This window comes from Tachyglossus aculeatus, chromosome 17, assembly GCF_015852505.1.
Source record: "Tachyglossus aculeatus isolate mTacAcu1 chromosome 17, mTacAcu1.pri, whole genome shotgun sequence".
Lineage (NCBI taxonomy): Eukaryota > Metazoa > Chordata > Mammalia > Monotremata > Tachyglossidae > Tachyglossus > Tachyglossus aculeatus.
The window spans coordinates 11,514,454-11,538,358 of NC_052082.1; the positions used below are offsets into that span (position 1 = coordinate 11,514,454).

Genomic DNA, 23,905 nt, shown 5'->3' on the forward strand with positions numbered 1-23,905 from the left:
CTAATACTATTAAGTTTATATCTATATTTTTTTTAAAAAAGTAAGGTACATTAGAAGATATTTCCCTAGATGTTAGGACAGCTGTCAAGGAGGATGACCATCACACAATTCATCCATTAAGTCCATTCTTTCCTTTGGAGATAGAATCCTGGCATTCATTCATTCAATCATATTTATTGAGTGCTTACTGTGCGCAGAGAACTGTACTAAGCTCTTGAGAGAGTACAAAATAACAATAAACAGACTCATTCCCTGCCCACAACGAGCTTACAGTCTAGAGGAGCCTGAATGGACCATCATCTTAATCAGTTATGTTTGTGCCCTTCTAGTGTGACAATATTATTGCACTCCTATATAAAGCAAGTTTACTTAAGTAAATTACTAAAGATCTCTTGCATGAGCTAAAACTGCAGGTTTGAGTCAAATAATGTAAACTAAAGGGTTGGTTTGCTTTCTTCTTTGTATAAAATGAAATTTTGCTTATCTCAAGAGCTTTACAGCAGATGGTCACAGGCTCACCACTGTAAGCCTGGAAGAGTACTAAAACTTCAAATTAATGGATTTTCCTTAAGTTACTTGGAAGTCAGTTTAAAAAATCTTATGTTTTCCCTGCATCTTTAAGTTTCCAGACTTCCAACTATGTACTATCTAACTAGACTTACAAATAATTCCTGGAAAACAGAGTTAATTTTCAGGAATTTTTAAATAACAAAGAATGAGATTCTTAGGTCTAATACAGGTTTATGCATCTCTTTTCCTTTAATTTTTAATTACAAAAGGAATTTAAACCAAAAGATCTTCTGTGGTAATTTTCATTTTTGATTTTAGTCATCAATCAATCATATTTATTGAGACCTTACTGTGTACTACACTAAGTATTGTGTACTGTACACTGAACTAAGTGCTTGAGAGAACACAATAAAACAAAATTGATAGGCTCACAATGAGTTTGCAGTCTAGATTAATATAAGAATCTATGAACCTGCACGTGAATCTGTCTGAACAAAGAATGAGGGTAGAGTGAGAGAGAAGGGAATTTTCCTTTTGCCACTGACAGAATTGTAACTTATGTGTATTCATAAGGGAACAGTGAATTCTAGTCCACAGTCCGTAACCCAGATTCTTTGAACTGTTGGTGGAAAATGACTCTTCATTTGGGAACTGCATTTGGATTTGCTTCCTTTATTCACCCCTCCCTCAGTCCCACAGCACTTATGTCTGTATCCATAATTTATTCATTTATATGAGTGTCTGTCCCCCACTTCTCAACTGTAAGCTTGTTGTGGGCAGGGAATATACCTATCAACTCTGTTATATTGTACTCTCCCAAGCACTTAGTACAGTGCTCTGCACACAGAGCCTCCTGAATCCCTTTCTCTTCACAAGATTGAGAAGCTCAGCTATGGTTTTTAGTCATGCACTATAATAATCAATCAATCAATCAATCGTATTTATTGAGCGCTTACTATGTGCAGAGCACTGTACTAAGCGCTTGGGAAGTACAAATTGGCAACATATAGAGATAGTCCCTACCCAACAGTGGGCTCACAGTCTAAAAGGGGGAGACAGAGAACAAAACCAGACATACTAACAAAATAAAATAAATAGAATAGATATGTACAAATAAAATAAAATAAATAGAGTAAAAAATATGTACAAACATATAATAATAATGATAATGATAATAATAATGATAATAATTGGGGTATTTGTTAAGCACTCACTGTGTGTCAACCCCTGTACTAAGCACTAGTGTAGAGAAAAGATAATCAGGTTTCACATGGGGCTCATATTCTAAGTAGGAGGGAGCACAGGCATTGAATTCCCATTTTGCAGATGAGGGAAGTGAGGCACAGAGAAGTGAAGTGACTTGTCCAAAGTCACACAGCAGGTAAATGATGGAGTCAAGATTGGAACCCGGGTCCTCGGGCTCCCGGGCCCGTGCTAGTTCCAACAGGCCACATGGCTTCCCTATAGCTCCAGACAGCTCTACGACCCTGTGGGAATGAGTGTTTTAAAACAATTTATGGAAAATGAGAAGTCTGAGCCTTTCCTCTTTTTTTCTGGTTGCGCTAATCCCCTCTAGGAGTCCTTACGTGAATGAGGAAGGTGCAAATTCTAAGCCTATTTTTCCCCACGAACCATACTGAGCCCCTGGGAGATTACAATACAATAAAGTAAGTGGAGAATATCCCTGCCCACAAGGAGCTTACGGAGTAGAGCGGGAGACAGAGGTTACATAAATTCCAGATGACTATGTACACAAGTGCTGAATATCACTCAGCACCCCCTTTTCTGGTAGTAGAGAAGTAGAGAAGCAGCGTGGCTCAGTGGAAAGAAGACGAGCTTTGGAGTCAGAGGTCATGGGTTCAAATCCCGGCTCTGCCAATTGTCAGCTGTGTGACTTTGGGCAAGTCACTTAACTTCGCTGTGCCTCAGTTACCTCATTTGTAAAATGGGGATTAAGACTGTGAGCCCCCCCGTGGGACAACCTGGTCGCCTTGTGACCTCCCCAGCGCTTAGAACAGTGCTTTGCACATAGTAAGCGCTTAATAAATGCCATCATTATTATTTTTAGTAGTAGTAGAATCACCACCCCTGCCCCAACACCTCAGTCACCCCAACAGCCCAGCAGGCCCTAGGACGCAGCGACCAGATGCCTTAGATGCAGTCAATATTGAAGGCACCTTCTAAGGTTTCATTCCCAGGTGTTCAAGAGTTGCTCTGGATACTAAACAACGAACCAAAACTTCGGCCATCCCAACTTTCTGACTGAATCTTGGACAGATGGAAATTGATTCCGGGTTTCCTGGAGTTTAACATCTGCTCTTTATTTTGTGTTAAAAGCGTTGTCCTTTGATTTGGAGATGCTGCCGCGGATGGTGAGAATGTACCTGCAGGTGTTGTCTTGAGAATCTTTGGCCCACTGTGTCCATTAAAATACGGTAGTTTGCCATTTCTGGCTCCTTAGAGGTGAATGCTGCTCGGAGGTTAATGGCTAAGATGAGAAAGGTATATCCTATCACCACCAGTGCAAGGACTTGCGTTGTTTTGGCAATAGTCGTGATGGTTGACGTTGAACCATCCCCACTCCATTGTCTGGTCCAGACTGTAAGCCCTGTAAATTCCCCCTAGACTGTAAGCTCACTGTGAGCAGGGAAAGTGTTTGCCAACTCTGTTATAGTGTACTTTCCCACGTGCTTAGTACAGTGCTCTGCACACACTAAGCGCTCAACAGATAATAACAATAATGATGGTATTTGTTAAGCGCTTACTATGTGCAAAGCACTGTTCTAAGCGCTGGGGGGGGTTACAAGGTGATCAGCTTGTCCCATGTGGGGCTCACAATCCTAATCCCCATTTTACAGATGCGGTAACTGAGGCCCAGAGAAGTGAAGTGACTTGTCCAAAGTCACACAGCTGACACTTGGCGGAGCGGAATTGGAGCCCATGACCTCTGACTCCAAAGCCCAGGCTCTTTCCGCTGAGCCACGCTGCTTCTCTGATACAATTGATATGATTGATATGATTGATTGTTGGATTGATTGGTCCCCCTATGCTGAGTGGCACACATTGCATAGTGGCTGGAAGGGAGAATGGGTACACACCATAATCCTGGAACAGAATAGCAAGTAGTAGCATAGCCTAGTAATAATTAATAATAATTGTGGTATTTGTCACTAGTACAAAGACAACCATTTTCAGAGTCAGGAGGACCTGGGTTCTAACCCAGCTCTGCCACTTGCCTGCTGTGTTACCTTGGGCAAGACTGTGCCTCAGTTTCCTCATCTGTAAAGATGGTGGTTAAGATTCCTGTTCTCCCCCACCTTAGACTGTAAGCCCCATGTTAGATGGGGACTGTGTCCCATCTGCTTCTATTGTACCTATCCTAACTTTTAGTATAATGCTTGGCACATAGTAAGCACTTAAAACCATTCATTCATTCAATTGTATTTATTGAGCGCTTACTGTGTACACAGCACTGTACTATGCACTTGGGAAGTACAAGTTGGCAACATATAGAGACAGTCCAGACCCAACAACGGGCTTACAATCTAGAAGGGGGAGACAGGCAACAAAACATCCCCATCCCTCCTGCCCTACCTCCTTCCCCTCCCCATAGCACCTGTATATATATTTGTACAGATTTATTACTCTAGTTATTTTACTTGTACATATTTACTGTTTATTTTGTTAATGGTATGCATATAGCTTTAATTCTATTTGTTCTACACGTTTTGGGACACAGTTTGGAAAAACTCTAAATATGATCCACTCTGAAAGTCTCCGCGAAGTGTAGCGTAATTTCATGTTGCCAGTGAAAAACCTTTATTGCACTTTTCTGGACCCATTCTCTAGAAACAAAGGAGGAGGTATAGGGAGAAGGAAGGGAGTGGGAGAAGAAAAAAGAGGGAGAAAGAAGAGGCAGAGGGGAAAGGGAGAAGAGAGGAGAGGGAAAGAATTACCTTCTCAGCAATGTTGGTTGCCTAGTTTATAGCAGTTCACCATTCCCACACCAAACATTTCCTTTCCTCCAATAGAAGATAATCCAGGAATTTAAGGTCTGAGCTCCCAGGTGGTTGTGTTCTACTTTATACAAGCCCAAAGACAAATAAAGCCTTTCATATTTTTAACCCTCTATAAAGCATTCCAGATATTTCCCAACAGGAACATCCTTTCTAAGTTCCATAGCCACATAGTAAAAAAAAAACAAAACACCTCAGAATTTTTGGGGGGAGCCAGCAAAAGGATATTTCAGATAGCCTCAATACATTGCTATTTAAATATCTTTCTTATTAGCAGGTTCATTGTCCACTCTAAGCTGTTCATTTTCTTTGAGTCTCTCAATTCCAGCACTCATCTCTCAAGAAGCAGAATCCTCTAGGTGCAGTGAGGGCTTGGCTTGCAAACCCAAGACCAATACATGGTTCTTGGACCTCAAGTCAATCATTTTCAGAGAAAACTGAAAGAAACAAAGTAATCTACAGGTGAAGAATTGTAACTGTTAGCTAAACATTTGATTTTCCCTAGTTGAATGAAATCATCCTCTACCTCTTGCATGCTTTCAAGCCCTCCAAGTTGCTTTTAAGGAAACTGAGATTGCTATAAAGCCTAAAAGTTTCAATTCAGACTGCAAAAACAAACATTACAGTTGGTTTTTGAAAAGAACAGCACCTTGAACGTTCAAGTGTACTAATTATTAAAGGGTATAGAATGTTTTCGCAGGAGATCAAAAGTTTCTTTCAATGATTAAAACCAACTCTGAAAACCATCAAAGGTCCGGGGCCTTTGGTTCAAAAAGCTGTGTGACTGGGGGAGAAAAGCAGAAGAAGGATTCAAGGACACCTCTTAAAAATAATTTCCACACAATTTCCAGAAAAACCCATACTTCTGGACTGAATCACCCTCCCTCTTCATATCTGACAGACCATCACTCTCCCCACCTTCGAAGTCTTATTAAAAACACAACTCCTCCAAGAGGCCGTCCCCAACTAAGCCTTCATTTCCTGGGTCGCCCTTTCACTTGGATTTGTATCTTTTATTCACTCCCTCAGCCCCACAGCACTTCTGTACATATCTGTAATTCATTTAGTTATATTAACGTTGGTCTCCCCCTTTAGACGGTAAGCTCATTGTGGGCAGCGAATGTGTCCACCAACTCTGTTATAGTGTACTCTCCCAAGGGCTTAGTACAGTGCACAGTAAGTATTCAATAAATATGAATGACTGATTGAAATGATGATCAAGGCTGTGAAAGGTTTTTCTCGATTGTCGGTAAAGTAAAAACACAAAGCTCAGCTTGTCCTGCTCAAGGCCTCCTGTTGCCTGGAGTCAGTTTGTAGACTTTTGTTGAATGCACACAAGGATTCAGTCCATTCACAGGACAACAAATCTCCCAAAATATATTAGGAATAAAATGGTTTAAAGGCTAAAGAGAATAATTAAACTTTAGAAAAAATGTTGATACTACAGTCTGATACCATTAGTTTGGTGTCAAGAGGCAAAATCCTGTAACAATTTCCATATAAAACGTAAAACCAGAACTATCTAGAGCTGGATCTATCTAGATGTGGAGCAGTGCGGCTTAGTGGAGAGAGCCCGGGCTTGGGAGTCAGAGGTCATGAGTTCTAATCCCAGCTCTGCCACTTAGCTGTGTGACTTTGGGTAAGTCACTTAACTTCTCTGTACTTCAGTTACCTCATCTGTAAAACGGGGATTAAGACTGTGAGCCCCACGTGGGACAACCTGATGACCTTGTAGCTACCTCAGTGCTTAGAACAGTGCTTGGCATAGTAATCACATGATAAATACCATCATTATTATGTGGAACTACTTCGCGGAAATCGAGTTTCCATAAAAATGAACAGGGCAACCAAAATCATCAGGGGGGCAAAGGAATTTCTGTGTGAGCATTGACCAAAAAGATTAGGATTCTACAGTCTAGAAAGATGAAGACTGAAAAAGAGCAATAGTAGTGGTAGTAGAATTAGTAGTAGTAATATTAGTAGTAGTATAATAATAATGATGGTACTTGTTAGGTGTTTACTATGTGCCAGACACTGTTCTAAGCACTGGGGTAAATACAAGATAATCTGGTTGGACACAGTCCCTGTCCCACAAGGGGCTCACATTCTTAATCCCCTTTTTACAGCTGAGGTAACTGAGGCCCAGAGAAGTGAAGTGACTTGCCCATGGTCCCACAGCAAACCAGTAGCGGAGCAGGGATTAGAGAAGCAGCGTGGCTCAGTGGAAAGAGCCCGGGCTTTGGAGTCAGAGGTCAGGGGTTCAAATCCTGGCTCTGTCAATTGTCAGCTGTGTGACTTTGGGCAAGTCACTTAACTTCTCTATGCCTCAGTTCCCTCATCTGTAAAATGGGGATTAAGACTGTGAGCCCGCCGTGGGACAACCTGATCATCACCATCATCAATCGTATTTATTGAGCGCTTACTGTGTGCAGAGCACTGTACTAAGCGCTTGGGAAGTACAAGTTGGCAACATATAGAGACAGTCCCTACCCAACAGTGGGCTCAAAGTCTAGAAGGGGGAGACAGAGAACAAAACCAAACATACTAACAAAATAAAATAAATAGAATAGATATGTACAAGTAAAATAAATAAATAAATAGAGTAATAAATATGTACAAACATATAATCATATATACAGGTGCTGTGGGGAAGGGAAGGAGGTAAGATGGGGGGATGGAGAGGGGGACGAGGGGGAGAGGAAGGAAGGAGCTCAGTCTGGGAAGGCATCCTGGAGGCGGTGAGCTCTCAGTAGGGCCTTGAAGGGAGGAAGAGAGCTAGCTTGGCTGATGGGCAGAGGGATCGGGGGCATTCCAGGCCAGGGGGAGGCCGGGGGCCGGGGGTCGATGGTGGGACAGGCGAGAACAAGGTACGGTGAGGAGATTAGCAGCAGAGGAGCGGAGGGTGCGGGCTGGGCTGGAGAAGGAGAGAAGGGAGGTGAGGTAGGAGGGGGCGAGGGGATGGATGGACAGCCTTGAAGCCCAGGGTGAGGAGTTTCTGCCTGATGCGCAGATTGATTGGTAGCCACTGGAGATTTTTGAGGAGGGGAGTAACGTGCCCAGAGCGTTTCTGGACAAAGACAATCCGGGCAGCAGCATGAAGTATGGATTAAAGTGGGGAGAGACATGAGGATGGGAGATCAGAGAGAAGGCTGATCACCTTGTAACCTCCCCAGCACTTAGAACAGTGCTCTGCACGTGGTAAGTGCTTAATAAATGCCATCATTATTATTATTATTATAACCCAGATCCTTCTGACTCTCAAGTCTGTGCTTTAACCACTAGGTCACGCTGCTAAAAGTTTAAAAGTATCAGCGCGGGCTGGGATAGATTCTGGTTTAGTGGTCCAAAATGAGTTACTAGGGGAAAAATGAAGGATACTGAGGGAAAAGTTAAGGATGTTAAAAGTTAAGGATGTACACTTCCTAAAGATTTGGACGGATGTCAAGGCGAGGATAATTGTATGGTTCCCCTAAGCATCTTGTTGCCACTGGCAGGCAGAATATTCAGCTGGATAGCATTGTTTTGTGGTGTGATTTTTTTTATGACTTAGGAAGCAGCCCGCGTAATGGTTAGAGCACGGGCCTGGGATTCAGAGGACCTGTTCTTCCTCCTACTTCAATTGTGAGCCCCATGTGGGGCAGGGACTGTGCCCGATCTGATTAATTTGTATCTACCTCAGTGCATAGAACATATATAAATGCTATTATTATTATTATTATTCTTTAACTGCTAATGCGGCTTCTGGCCTTGCCCTTTGAAGGGATGCTATTTCTTAAGAATGTAGGTAGTGAAATTTCCAAAAGGTTTAATAGATATTTTTAAAATTAATATTTTAAAATTAATATTAATCTAATCTACTTTTATATTCCAGATGTAAGGAAGAGGTAGGTAGAAGAGAAGCAAAACTACTTTCTCTCAAATAACATATCACACATAGCACGGGCTTTGGAGTCAGAGGTCATAGGTTCAAATCCCAGCTCTGCCAATTGTCAGCTGTGTGACTTTGGGCAAGTCACTTCACTTCTCTGTGCATCAGTTACCTCATCTGTAAAATGGGGATGAAGACTGTGAACCCCATGTGGGACAACCTAATCACCTTGTATCCTCCCCAGCGCGTAGAACAGTGCTTTGCACATAGTAAGCACTTAATAAATACCATCATTATTATTATTATTATTATTAATTGTCAGCTGTGTGACTTTGGGCAAGTCTCTTAACTTCTCCGTGCCTCAGTTACCTCATCTGTAAAATGGAGATGAAGACTGTGAGCCCCATGTGGTACAACCAAATCACCTTGTATCCTCCCCAACGCTTAGAACAGTGCTTCACACATAGCAATTGCTTAACAAATACTAAAATTATTATTATTAGTGATATAATAATAATAATCCTGGCTCTGCCACGTGTCTGCTGAGTGACCTTGGGCAAGCCACTTAAAATTCTCTGTGCCTCAGTTACCTCATCTGTAAAATGGGGATTAAGACTGTGAGCCCCATGTGGGACTACCCGATTTCCTTGTATCTAACCCAGTGCTTAGAACAGTTCTTGGCACATAGTATGTGCTTAACAAATACCATTATTATTATTATTATTATTATTATTATTATTATTCCAGGCCAGTCTTGGCTCCTATTAATTGAAATGACAGAGGAAAAAGGCTTGAAAAAGCAAATTAGTTCATCTCCTGTCCAGAGTTGAATTGCTTTCTCTGATTATTTTCTATTACTATGTATCTCCAGCTCTACCAAATGGAGATTTTTTATTTTTTCTCCGGTTTATTCCACTTGTTTGTCTGCTCGTTGCAAATGTACCCTAGTGTGATCTTTGTGATTTTTAAACCTCACATTTCACTGTTACCTCTACGCCAAGACTGAATGTTCTCAACTTTCCCATTTGCTCGCATGAGAGAGTAGAAGAAGTCTTAAGAGTACCATAATCTTCAACTTGGTATTTTAACCTTTCCTTCAGGAACTGTTTATGAGACTTTCTAATTTAAGGTTAGCGATATCATCTGGACTAAGAATGACGTTATACACAGCATTCACTGGCAAATTTCCTCTCTGCTCATGATCTCCTGCAAAGATGAAAACAACCAAATAAGACAATTTTACTCAGATCTGAAATGTATCTTTCCCCATTGATCAGGTGCAAATTTCTGGCAAAGGGATTTTGTGGCTTGTAAAATCTGCCTTAAATTCTATATTCCCAGATAGAGTTGCCACCTGTGTAGTTATTGAGGCATTTTTACAAGCTTTTCTGATTTCTCCATTCTTTCACTACTGTCCAGGTTTCCATAGCAACTCCCCTCCTCCCTCAACCATGCTCTCCCTTCACCACTGCACTTTGCCAGTGTCCATCCATTATCATCGTTATCATTAGTACTACTACTACTATTGGCATTTATTAAGATCTTACACTGTGCAAAACACAGTTCTAAGCCCTAAAAGGATTAAATGCAAATAATTCAGATGTGACCCCTGGCCCACAAAAGCCTCACAATCTAAAGGGGGCAGACACCCACAAAAAAAAAAGGCCAATCAACGAGAAGCAGCATGGCCTAGTAGAAAAGGTTCAGGCCCGAGAGTCAGAGGACCTGGGTTCTAATTCTGGCTCTGCCACTTGTCCGGATCCAATGCAGTTGTGCTGCAGTGAGCGTTAACTTCAGTGCTAGGACGTTAACTGTATTCTAGGACATCTTTGTCTACCTACCTGTCTTGCAGTTTGATGTCAAATTTAGCCTGGAATGTGTTTTTGGCTGTTGGCTTTATGTCTACTTGGGTGCAGGTTAATAATGGCATTTATTAAGCACTTACTATGTGGAAAGCGCAGGGGAGTTTACAAGGTTATCAGGTTGTCCCACGTGGGGCTCACAGTCTTCATCCCCATTTTCAGGGATGAAGATGAAGGAACTGAGGCCCAGAGAAGTTAAGTTTTGGATTTGAACCCATGACCTCTGACTCCAAAGCCTGTGCTCTTTCCACTGAGCCACACTGCTTCTCTGTGAAGGTTGATACTTTACCTTCTTCTAGACTGTAAGCTCAAATGTGTCTACCAACTCTGTTACATTGTACTCTCCCAAGGGCTTAGTACACTGCTCTGCACACAGTAAGCACTCATTAAATACCATTGATGGATTGGTGGACTTATTAGCAGTCCATAACATCTGGCTGGTTTGGGAAAGCTGGTTTTTGGATGGGTGCCTTTAGGGTGAAGTTATCTGCAAAAAGCATTGTGGCTTAGTGGCTAGAGAGCAAAGGCTTGGGAGTCAGAAGGACCTAGGTTCTAATCCTGGCTCCACTGCCTGTCTGCTGTGTGACCTTGGGCAAGTCATTTCTCTTCCTCTGTGCCTCCATTCCCTCATGTGTAAAATGGGGATTAAAAGTGTGAGCCCCATGTGGGACAGAGACTGTGGCCAGCCTGATTAACTTGAATCTACCCCAGCAGTTAGGACAGTGCCTGGCATGTAGTAAGTGCTTAACAAGGACCATTATTATTATTATAACAGTTCTTAAATGACCAATAGTAGGTTTTTGGTTGCTGCTGTTGATTTGGAAGCTGGCTGCACCACTAGTGTATCCTGGGATGATGCATGTCTTATGCCGTCGAGTCCTTTCCGACCCATAGTGACACCACTGATACATCTCTCCCAGTATTCCCTCCTCTCCATCTGCAATGGAGAGCATCTTTTAGACTGTGAGCCCACTGTTGGGTAGGGACTGTCTCTATATGTTGCCAACTTGTACTTCCCAAGCGCTTAGTACAGTGCTCTGCACACAGTAAGCGCTCAATAAATACGATTGATGATGATGATAATGCAATCATTCTGGTAGTGTATCCACAGAGTTTTCTTGGTAAAAATCCGGTTTACCATTGCCTCCTTCCACGCAGTAAACCTGAGTCTCGGCCCTCGACTCTCTCCCATGCTGCTGCTGCTCAAAATGGGTGAGTTTTGACTTGCAGCAGATTGCCTTCCACTCGCTAGCCACTGGCCAAGCTAGGAATGGAATGGGTAGGCCTCTGCTTGTCTCTCCCTCCCCTAGTCGAGACTGGTAGAAAGGACTGGAAACTCTCCAGGTGCGACCCTGAGAGGGGCAAGATGATGCTACAGGACCTCAAAGATGCCACCATCATCACTGTCTTCAATTACTGAGGTAATTGTCAGCTGTGTGACTTTGGGCAAGTCACTTAACTTCTCTGGGCCTCAGTTACCTCATCTGTAAAATGGGGATTAAGACTGTGAGCGCCCCCGTGGGACAACCTGATTACCTTGTAACCTCCCCAGCGCTTAGAACAGTGCTTTGCACATAATAAGCGCTTAATAAATGCCATTATTATTATTATCATCATCTCAATAACCTCCATCAGAGGCATGATCCTAGTCAGGGTACTCTAGAATCCTCCAGGTCTTCAAAGACCTCAAGTTGCCTCTCCTGTTTGAAGTGGGGCAAGTCACTCAACTTCTCTGCAAAATGAGGATTAAATACCTGTTCTCTCTCTCTCTCCTAAATTTTTTTAATGGTGTTTGTTAAATGCTTAGTAGGCTCCAGGCACATTTCTAAGCACTGGGGTAGATAAAAAAAAATCAGATTGGACAGCGTCCATTTCCTACATGGGGCTCATAATCTTAATCCCCATTTTACAGATGAGGTAACTAAGGCCCAGAGAAGTGATGTGATTTGCCCAAGGTCACACAGAAGACGAGTGGCGGAGCCAGGATTAGAACCCAGGTCCTTCTGACTCCAGGCCTGGACTCTTATGCTGCCTCTTATGTTTTCTTGCTCGCTGATCCTAAAATAAACTGTGACCGTTTGCAGGGCCACAGATGGGAATGGGAAAATAAAGAGAGCAAATTCACATGCAAAAAAGCCAAACTGTAAATGGAGAACCACAACCCCCGGACTACATTTTCAGCAGTCTGGACCAGGCATCATCCATCCCGACTGAGGATTTAAAGGAGGTTTCTCGGTGACATTCTAAAATGCTTAAAAAGACATTCTAAACGGGCTGATTTATGTGAGATTCCCAGCGAGGGACTCCTGAGTGTGGACTTGAGTGTGGCAAGAGTGTGGCCTTTGCCAGTGAGATGGCAGCAGCGATGTTGCTCGCTATGGTTGAGAGGAAACCGAAAGCTGCGAGTGAACAATCGTTGTGAGATGGGGGGACTGCCAAGGCTGAAGGGTAAACACAGCTGTAAGGGAGAGGACCCCATGGACTTTCTCATCGGCAGCTAAAAGAAACACCAACAGTCAAGCTTTAGGATCCAAAGGCCAGATTAAAAAAAAAAAATCCATCATTTGCATTCCTTATTCCCTCATATCTAAATCGCTTAATGCATCACTGTCTCTGAGATCAGCCTGCCCAAGGGACTTGTTTTGTGGGGGCCTCAGAAAACTCCTGTTGTGCAAAGCAGCCTGGAGCTATTACCACCTCATTTATTGGTGTTTAACGAGGATGACTTTCCATAGGTGGAGTGAAGGTTACCCGGGCCCTTTCCCGTCCAGTGTTGCAGGAGGATTTTATTTTAGGTAAAATCCATCACAGCCATAAGTACGTGAAATGTCCAGCTCTGTTCTCTAGTGGGATGCATCCCTTATCTCTCATGTCCACACCTGTTAGTGACTAGCCAAACTACAACAACAATAACAACAATGTTGGCATTTGTTAAGCGCTTACTATGTGCAAAGCACTGTTCTAAGTGCTGGGGGGGGATACAAAGTGATCAGGTTGTCCCATGTGGGGTTTACAGTCTTAATCCCCATTTTACAGCTCTCTTCCTCCCTTCAAAGCCCTACTGAGAGCTCACCTCCTCCAGGAGGCCTTCCCAAACTGAGCCCCTCTTTTTCGTCTCCTCCTCCTCCACTCCCCATCTCCCCCCTCCCTCCCTCTGCCGTCCCCCCTTCCCCTCCCCACAGCACTTGTGTATACTTGTACATACTTATTACTCTATTTATATTATTAATGATGTGTATATAGCTATAATTCTATTTATTCTAATGGTATTGACCCCTGTCTACTTGTTTGGTTTTGTTGTCTGTCTCCCCCTTCTAAACTGTGAGCCCATTGTTGGGTAGGGACCGTCTCTATATATTGCCGATTTGTACTTCCCAGGCACTTAGTACAGTGCTCTGCACACAATAAGCGCTCAAGAAATACGATTGAATGAATGAATGAATGAATAATTTCTTTTATTTGAGAGAAGCAGTGTTGTCTAATAATTTCTTTTAATTACGAGAAGCAGTGTTGTCTAATGGATAGAACCCGGTGCTTGGGAGTCAGAAGGACCTGGGTTCTAATGTCGGCTCCACCCGGTGTCTGCTGTGTGACCTTGGGTGAGTCACTTCACTTCTCTGGGACTCAGTTACCTCATCTATAAAATGGGGATTAAGACTGTGAGCCCTATGAGAGAAAGGGACTGCATCCAACCCGATTAGCTTGTATCTACCCCAGTGCTTAGAACAATTCCTGGCACATAGTAACTGCTTAACAAATGCCACAGTTATTATTACTACTATAACTGGAATGCAGTTTGAGATCCCAGAGGAATCTGACAGGCAGGATTTTTGCTACAAATCTGATCCAAAATCATGAGGGGTGGGGGGGATTGCGAAGCGAAAGGGAATACTTTAAATCAGCATTGCAGATAAGTTAATGAAATCTATGGGCCTGCAAAGGTTCTCACTAGATCCAAAGTAAACCAGGGCCACTACCTGTCTCTTCCTTCTACTCCAAATGCTATCTACAGCTTTCGGCAGATTGAAGATAACCATCCTGGGAATCAGAAGGTCATGAGTTCTAATCCAAGTTCTGCCACTTGTCTGCTGTGTGACCTTGGGCAAGTCACTTCACTTCTCTGTGCCTCAGTCACCTCATCTGCAAAACGGGGATTGAGACTGTGAGCCCCACGTGGGACAACCTGATTACCTTGTATTTACTCTAGCGCTTAGAACAGTGCTTGGCACCTACTAAGCGCTTAACAAATACCATCATCATCATCATCATGAGCAAAACAGTGATAAAAAATACAAGAAATATAGTTAAAAGATCAAATAGCAATGTGAATACAGCCATCCCCCAATTTAACATTTTTCTTCTGGCATTCTTTCATGATACTGTTATTGCATTTTAATGCTGGCATTGCTTACAGGGCTCTCTTACTTTGAAAGAATGCTGCAAAATTACCTTGCCTTAAAAGCACCTTCCGTCTTTTCATCCTCAAGGTTTGAAGTATCTTGACTGACTTGAATAGATAAATGCCCATTTCAATTTACCATTAGATAATGGCAGAGCTGTGTGACCTTGGGCAAGTCACTTAATAATAATAAAAATAATGGCATTTATTAAGCGCTTACTATGTGCAAAGCACTGTTCTAAGCGCTGGAGAGGTTACAGAGTGATAAGGCTGTCCCATGGGGGGCTCACAATCTTAATCCCCATTTTACAGATGAAGTAACTGAGGCACAGAGAAGTTAAGTGACTTGCCCAAAGTCACACAGCTGACAACTGGCAGAGCCGGGATTTGAACCCATGACTTCTGACTCCAAAGCTCAGGCTCTTTCCACTGAGCCACGCTGCTTCTCATAAATTAAGTTTTCTGTGCCTCAGTTACTAACCTGTAAAATGGGATTAAGACTGGGGGCCCCACGTGGGACACAGACTGTGTCCAACCTGATTAGTTTCAACCACTCACTCTCCACTGGTTCCTTCCCCTCTGCCTTCAAACATGCCCACGTCTCCCCCATCCTAAAAAAAACCCTCTCTTGACCCCACCTCCTCTTCTAATTGTCACCCTATCTCCCTCCTACCATTCCTTTCCAAACTCCTAGAACGAGTCATCTACACCCACTGCCTCAAATTCCTGCCAACTCTCTCCTTGACCCCCTCCAGTCTGGCTTCCATCCCCTAAACTCCACTGAAACTGCCCTCTCAAAGGTCACCAATGAACTCCTTCTTGCCAAATCAAACAGCTCCTACTCTATCCTAATGCTCCTCGACCTCTCAGCTGCCTTCGACACTGTGGACCACCCCCTTCTCCTCAACACACTATCCAACCTTGGCTTCACAGACTTCATCCTCTCCTGGTTCTCCTCTGATCTCTCCGGCTGTTCATTCTCAGTCTCCTTTGCGGGCTCCTCCTTCCCCTCCCATTCCCTTACTGTAGGTGTTCCTCAAGGGTCAGTTCTTGGTCCCCTTCTTTTCTCTATCTACACTCACTCCCTTGGTGAACTCATTCGCTCCCACGGCTTCAACTATCATCTCTACACTGATGACACCCAAATCTACATCTCTGCCCTGCTCTCTCTCCCTCCCTTCAAGCTTGTGTCTCCTCCTGCCTTCAGGACATCTCCATCTGGATGTCTGCCCGCCATCTGAAACTCAATGTGTCCAAGACTGAACTCCTTATCTTCCCTCCCAAACCCTGCCCTCTCCCTGACTTTCCTGTCACTGTAGAAGGCACTACCATCCTTCCCGTCTCACAAGCCTGCAACCTTGGTGTCATCCTCGACTCCGCTCTCTCATTCACCCCTCACATCCAATCCGTCACCAAAACCTGACGGTCTCACCACCGCAACATCTCCAAGATCCGCCCTTTCCTCTCCATCCAAACCACTACCCTGCTGGTTCAATCTCTCATCTTAACCCGATTGGATTACTGCATCAGCCACCTCTCTGATCTCCCATCCTCCTGTCTCTCCCCACTTCAGTCTATACTTCACACTGCTGCCCAGATCATCTTTGTGCAGAAACGGTCTGTTATTCCCCTCCTCAGAAGTCTCCAGTGGCTGCCTATCAACCAATACATCAAGCAAAAACTCCTCACCCTGGGCTTCAAGGCTGTCCATCCCCTCACCCCCTCCTACCTCACCTCCCTTCTCTCCTTCTCCAGCCCAGCCCACACCCTCTGCTCCTCTGCCGCTAATCTCCTCACCGTACCTCGTTCTCGCCTGTCCCGCCATCGACCCCCGGCCCACATCCTCCCCCTGGCCTGGAACGCCCTCCCTCCGCACATCCACCAAGCTAGCTCTCTTCCTCCCTTCAAAGCCCTACTGAGAGCTCACCTCCTCCAAGAGGCCTTTCCAGACTGAGCCCCCTTTTTCCTCTCCTCCTCCCCATCCCCCCCGCCCTACCTCCGTCCCCTCCCCACAGCACCTATATATATGTTTGTACAGATTTATTACTCTATTTTCCTTGTCCATATTTGCTATTCTATTTATTTTGTTAATGATGTGCATTTAGCTGTAATTCTATTTGTTCTGATGACCTGACACCTGTCCACATGTTTTGTTTTGTTGTCTGGCTCCCCCTTCTAGACTGTGAGCCCACTGTTGGGTAGGGGCCATCTCTATATGTGGCCAACTTGTACTTCCCAAGCGCTTAGTACAGTGCTCTGCACACAGTAAGTGCTCAATAAATACAACTGAATGACTGAATGAATGACTTGCCCAAGGTTACACAGCAGGTACATGGCAGAGTTAGGGTTAGAACCTAGGTCCTCTGATTCCCAAGCTTGGGCTCTTTCCATTAGGCCACACTGCTTCTCAGCAGATGAAGTAACAGAAGAAGTAATTGAATATATAAACGAAAATTCAAATGATAATATCCATAAGTTCTAAGGATGACCAAAGAAAATCAAATGCCCAAGTATAAATTGTGAGGGCAGTCCAGTCAGATTTGGTATCCATTCAAAGGTGGTATTCTCCAGAAATTACGTTATCTCTTTCACCTTGTCAATAATCTTGACATTTCCTATTTTGCTCACAACGAAAGACAAATCAATGATTACTGATGGTAGGAAAGACAAGAGTGCTTTGCGCAAAACAAAATAATTGTGTGCTTTCCTTCTCCCATTAATACACTTTTTTCACTGCCAGGCAAAGAACTGGCAAGTTTTATTTTCCTCTTCTGGGAAAAGGTATTTTGAATAGCTGGCAGCAGAATTGAATATTAAAATGTCTAAAATGTGTTTTCACATCTTCATTGGGTGAATAGCCTGTTTTGTTCAAATTCAGTAGAAAAAAAACCCACATGTATTTAAAAGTGGACTATAGAGTCAACCCAAAATTGGATTCAACCTAAAAGGGACAGAGACTGTGTCTAACCTGATTAGGTTGTATCTACCCCAGTGCTTAGTACAGTGCCTGGCACACAGTAAGCACATAACTTTTTTTACCATAAATATCTGGTATTTACCCCAGTGCCTACTGGCACACAGTAAGTGCTTAAAAAATACCCTAAATAGAGGTTACCAGATGTGGGAAAGGTTTTTCTTTCCTCTTTCTCAATGTTCACCTCCCCACAAATATGGTCCTCCTTTACAGCTATCTTGCTGATATCTCATACTAGAGAAATGCCAAAGATGAAATACTCATACCAAATCCTCTCCAAAGAGGAAAAACCTTCCCATAAATTCTTACAGTTATGGGGATACTGTTTTTGTCTAGTAGTGAAAAAATTCTATCAGAATTTTGAAGATAAACCAGTGTCATAAAGGTAAAATCCAGGTGTATACAGCAAAGCTGATATAAAGTATAGGGATGAAACGGGTTAATTAACCATTCATTCATTCATTCAATCATATTTTATTGAGCACTTCCTTTGACATAGAAACATTCTTTTGGGCTTGTGTTGTTTGTTCAATTTTCTCAATTCTCAATTTTCTCAATTTTGTGAGGGTGGGTCTGCTCTAAATATTTTAAATTATATGGTTAGAGTTAACCATTAGAGGCTATGCAGGACCCCAAATCATATGCATTCTAGATAGAAACTAGTATTTCTATCAATCCTGAATATTAAATATAAAATTATCTTCAAAATCAATTTGGGGGAATATGTTGACAAACCTGACACGGAGACACACAAACGAATATCCAATGAATTGAAATATTAGAGGTTAAAAAGCTTCCCCCATCTGCCCGAAGAGCCGTATATATAGGTAGGTTTGTCATGAGCCAAATTGTTTTTATGTTAGTCTGCCATTTGAATGTTTGAAATATGAGGTTATACTAAGCATGTAAATGTGTGTTGCAACAGATGTTCCTGCAACAATACATGACTTTTAGTTTCAAACAAGGCATAAATTTGCCCATGGCTGAATGCAATCAGAAGCAATAAGTTCAGGGTGGGTACTCGATAAAACAAAGCACTTGAAATTCTCGACAATACAAAGCTTATCATAGTAGAATTTAGGATCACGAGGAAACAGAATGTGACTATGTAAAAGAAAAAAAAAGTCAGAATGGCATAAAGAAAGAAGATTTATGACCATAGATTTTGTTGATTCAAGTCTCCAGTCATCAAACCTATAAAAAATAAAATTTATCCAACTTCTGTGAAGTTCGGAGATACTTGGGGTGTATCAACACTATATAATTGAGCGTGTCAACAATGAGTCAATCTATGGTATTTAGTGAATGCTTACTGTGGCCAGAGCACTGTACTAAGCTCTTGGAAAAGTGTAATACAACAGAGTTGGTAGACATGTTCCCTGTCTACAACAGGTTTACAGTCTAGAGGGGCAGACAGGCATTAAATACATAATTTATAATATATAATTTGTAGATGTACGTAAAGTCTGAGGGGATGAGGGTGGGATGACTACCAAAGGCCCGAAGGTCCAAGCGGATAGATGACGCAGAAGGGAGAGGGAACTGGGGGAAGGAGGACTATTGAAGAATTTGTGACCTTAATAAGGCTTTAAAGATGGAAAGAGTGGTGGTCTGGTGAAAATGGATGGGGAGGGAGTTTCAGGACAGTGGGGTTGTATGCTTGTTATGGGGCAGGGAATGTGTCTGCCATCTCTGTTGTGTTTAGTACAGTGCTCTGCACATCAAAAGTGCTCAATCAATGCCACTGATTGATTGGGGGATGTGGGAAAGGGGTCAGAAGCTAGATAGATGAGATCGGGGCATAGTGAGCAAGATGGGGCTAGGAGACTCTGGGTTGTGGTAGGAGAACACTGAGGTTAAGACAGAAGCAGGGGTGAGCTGGTTGAGTTCTTTAAAACTGACGATAAGGAGTTTCTGTTGGTTGTGGAGGTGGCTGGGCAATCCCTGGACGTTTCTGAGGAGTGGGAAGACATGGACTGAACGCTGTTTTGGAAAAATGGTTCAGACAGTCGCGTGATGTGGGGAGAGACAGGAGGCAGGGAGGTCAGCGAGGAGCTGATGCAGTAGAAGGATCGGGATGGGATATAGTGTCGTAGCAGTTTGGATGGAGAGGAAAGGGTGGATTTTAGTGATATTGTGGAGGTGGAACCGTCAGGATTTGGTGACAGCTTGAATACGTGAGGCAGATTGAATGTGTTATGAACATCTTCAAAAATTCCTAAATAGTCATACATCCTTTTAAAGCTCTTGAAAATTAAGCACTGAAGCGTCAAGCATCAATTCATGTAAAAGAGGAAATAATTCAATCATCGAGCAACACACTTGGCAGTTCTAGAAGGTGAAAAGCAGCAGGGGCTCCTGGGGCTCTAATCCTACCTCTGCCATTTGCCTGCTGTGTGACCTCTGGGAAGTCACAAACTTTCTGTGCCTCAACTTCTTCATCTGTATGATGGGAATTAATTCCCTTTCTTCTTCAACCCCATCTCATACTCTGAGCCCCATTTGGGACAGGGGCTGTGTCTCACCTAATTGGGACTGAATGGTTTCTTTTTTAATCCGCCTACTTGTCCTACGGTGTGACCTTGGGCAAGTCACTTAACTTCTCTGTGGCCTCAGTTACCTCGATCTGTAAAATGTGGGGATTTGAAACTGTGAGCCCCATGTGGGACAAAGGGACTGTGTTCACCCCAATTTTCTTGTATCAGTGCACGATGTAAGCACTTAACAAATACCATAATTATTATTATTAACAAACAAACAAGAGGCAAACCTTTTTGTGTGCCCCAGAGTGGCTGGCTTTTGAATTCATGCACACACTTATAAATGAACTTTACCTTCAGTAGCATCTTCTTTGAACAGAAATGTTGTATACACACACATATGCACAGAGTACCCACAGAAAGAAAGGTGATGATTTGAAGCATCTTCGAATGCAGAGATTCAAAAAACTGCATGAAAATTCTACATGAAAAGTCCAAGTTTTTGCTGCCTTCAAAGTAAAACATTAGTTAGGTTGTATCTACACTGGCTGAATCCTGAACATGACTGCTAGGGTATCAAGCGCTTAGTACAGGGCTCTGCACACAGTAAGTGCTCAATAAATACAATTGAATGAATTTAGTCCTTTGTTGCAAAAATTTAGGCAAAATGTGGGTACTGCAACTAATTGAAATAGGCCAGACTGTGTAAACAGAAATCATATTATAAAAGATGATGTTCACAGTCTCACACATCATCAGTTTACGGGGGTAGGAAACTCATTATTTTGACAGTTTGTTTCCTTTGTAAACTGTTTCGTAAAAGGAATTTCTCCCCATTTGAGATTTGTAATCAGAACAGTTCTTTGCTGTCATCTGAATGTGAACACATTTTTTTTTTTTTAGCTTTCATTTTTCTCATTTCCAAATTGGCAGTCTGTGGTCAAATGAACAGGTCAGTCAGACCTGGCTGATTTTGTACTATTAGTCAAGTACTGAATGGAACCTATCAGCATTTTCCTAGGCGACCTGCCACGGACAACTCTTGTAAAGAAAAACAGCCCTGGAATTTCAACTCTGAACTCTGAACTGAACACTGGGTGAACTTGTCACATATATGTGAAACAGAAAATAAAGGAAATTTGGTTTAGTGGAAAAAATTAAATGTCGCCAAGAAAAATATGTGTTAGTACAGAGGGTCGCTGATATGGAAAACGTATGCATTCACTGCTCATTCTTGACTTGAGAAGCAGCTTGGCCTAGTGGAAAGAGCAGAGTCCTGGGAGCATGAGGATCTGAGTTCTATTTCCGACCGGCCAATTGCTTGCTGTGTGACCTTGGGTAAGTCACTTAATTTCTCTGTGCCTCATTTCCCTCAATTGTAAGAATAGGGATTCAGTATCCAGTTCTCCCTCCTACTTAGACTGTGAACCCAGTGGGACAGGAACTGTGCCTGACCTAATTAACTTGCCCCTACCCCAGGGCTTATAAGTGTTTGACACATAGTAAGCACTTCTGGCTCAGTGGAAAGAGCACGGGCTTTGGAGTCAGAGGTCATGGGTTCAAATCCCGGCTCTGCCAATTGTCAGCTGTGTGATTTGGGGCAAGTCACTTCACTTCTCTGTGCCTCAGTTACCTCATCTGTAAAATGGGGATGAAGACTGTGAGCCCCCCGTGGGACAACCTGATCACCTTGTAACCTCCCCAGCACTTAGAACAGTGCTTTACACATAGTAAACGCTTAATAAATGTCGTTATTATTTTTTATTATTATTAACAAAATACCATAAAAAGGCACCAAGTTCTTGAAATCCCCTGAAAAATACATTAGTGTACTTCAGTTTTTTGCTTTTTTTTCTGGGACAATTCTGGTTTCTAGCGGTGCAGGTATATTCATTCATTCATTCATTCAATTTTTAGAATTGTCCTTAAGTTCAAGCATGGAGCTGCAATGGTGAGACTGCATCTGTGAATGCATGTCTTTGAGAGCGCTCCTTGCAGTCCTTGAAAAGTTTCTCCTATTTTTTGTTGTTCTTTGTTTCTTGTTTTCCATGAAGTAATATTTCCTTGAAGCACCTATTACTTGCAAATCACTGCACTGGACATTCATTCATTCAATCGTATTTATGGACTGCTTACTGTGTGTAGAGCACTGTACTAAGGACACTGGGGAAAATACATTGATTAAAATTCAGACACTCCCCTGGTCCCCATGGAGGCTTCCAGTCAATGAACCCAGATTCTGTACTAAGCAATGGGGAAGGTACAAGCTAATCAGATTGGATACAGTCCCTGCCCCACATGGGGCTCACAGTCTTATGTCCATTTTACAGATGAGGGAACTGAGGTATCCTATTAAGACTGTGAACTACATGTATCCAACCCTGTTTACTTGTATCCACCCCAGCACTTAGTACAGTGCCTGGCACATAGTAATAATAATAATGATTCATTCATTCATTCAATCATATTTATTGAGGGCTTACTATGTGCAGAGCACTGTACTAAACGCTTGGGAAGACAACATATAGAGACGGTCCCTACCCAACAGTGGGCTCACAGTCTAGAAGTGCTTACTATGTGCAGAGCACTGTTCTAAGCACTGGGGAGGATACAAGGTGATCAGGTTGTCCCACGTGGGGCTCACAGTCTTAATCCCCATTTTACAGATGAGGGAACTGAGGCCCAGAGATGTTAAGTGACTTGCCCAAAGTTACACAGCTGACAATTGGCAGAGCCGGGATTTGAACTCATGGTCTCTGACTCCCAAGCCCAGGCTCTTTCCACTGAGCCACACTGCTCAAGCGCTGAATACCATAATTAGTACGCTCAAAATGTACAGTGCAGGTTGGGTGGCCATATTTGCAGTTTTAGGCCTACCTCTAATGGAGGAAGAATTTAAAATTACTAATTGCACACTCACGTGTCTGCGATCCATTCCCGCTGCCCAGATGGCCTTTTTATTGCATCCCTTTCCAACTAAATGTTGGGAAAGGGCTTCCAAAGATCACCTAGTCCAGCCCCCTGCCTCCAGGGGATTCCTAGATTAGCAATATGACTAAGTAATCATAAGGGAAAAAACTATTTTTACTAATCCACCAGATTTTAGTTGACTGGACAATTTTTCTCACAAAGAACATTACAATGAACTAACCACAGAGTTTGTTTGAAGGTTAAGTAAACTTTAAAAGTATTGAATTATTCACCACATTCTGGGTGAAGAAGCCAAAGCCTGTCATACTGATGTATTTATGCACTTTCCCAGTCCCAGAGTAAAAATTCAAAAGTGTGAATAAAACCCCGCATCTTTTAAAATGCAGTCTTGGAAAGTAATTATCTGGGCATTCTAACTTTCATAAGGGGATGGCACTCTGCACACAGTGAGCGCTCAATAAATACGATTGAATGAATGAATGACTGAAGTTAATGCTCATGAAATACTAATAATTAAATGCTTTTATAAAAAATATGTGCAAGAAATTCAGAAAGCAGGATTTAATGTGCAATGTTAAGACATTTTTGAGGGCTACTGGTACTAATGATAAAAAACAACTCTCACCATAATTGTTTGATCTCTTTGGATTTCTGCATTAGGGGCTGTGACAGAGCACAGAACTGGGAGTCAAATCAATCAAACAATCATATTTATTGAGTGCTTACTTGTGCAGACCGTTGTACTAAGCACTCAGGAGAGTAAACTATTAAAGAGTTGATAGACACATTCTGGGCAAGGAGCATGTCTACTAATTCTGTTGTAATAATAATAATAATGGCATTTATTAAGTGCTAACTATGTGCA

General features: G+C 42.6%; 1 protein-coding gene and 1 non-coding gene across 2 annotated transcripts in view; both read right to left on the reverse strand.

Moving 5' to 3' along the window:
- CFAP299 (cilia and flagella associated protein 299) overlaps nucleotides 1-23,905 on the reverse strand; it is a 167,479-nt gene that overhangs the window by 133,592 nt on the left and 9,982 nt on the right. The window lies entirely within an intron of this gene.
- On the reverse strand, nucleotides 11,479-11,618 carry LOC119939771. The gene has a single exon (XR_005454734.1). It is a non-coding gene; the product is annotated as a small nucleolar RNA SNORA7 (small nucleolar RNA).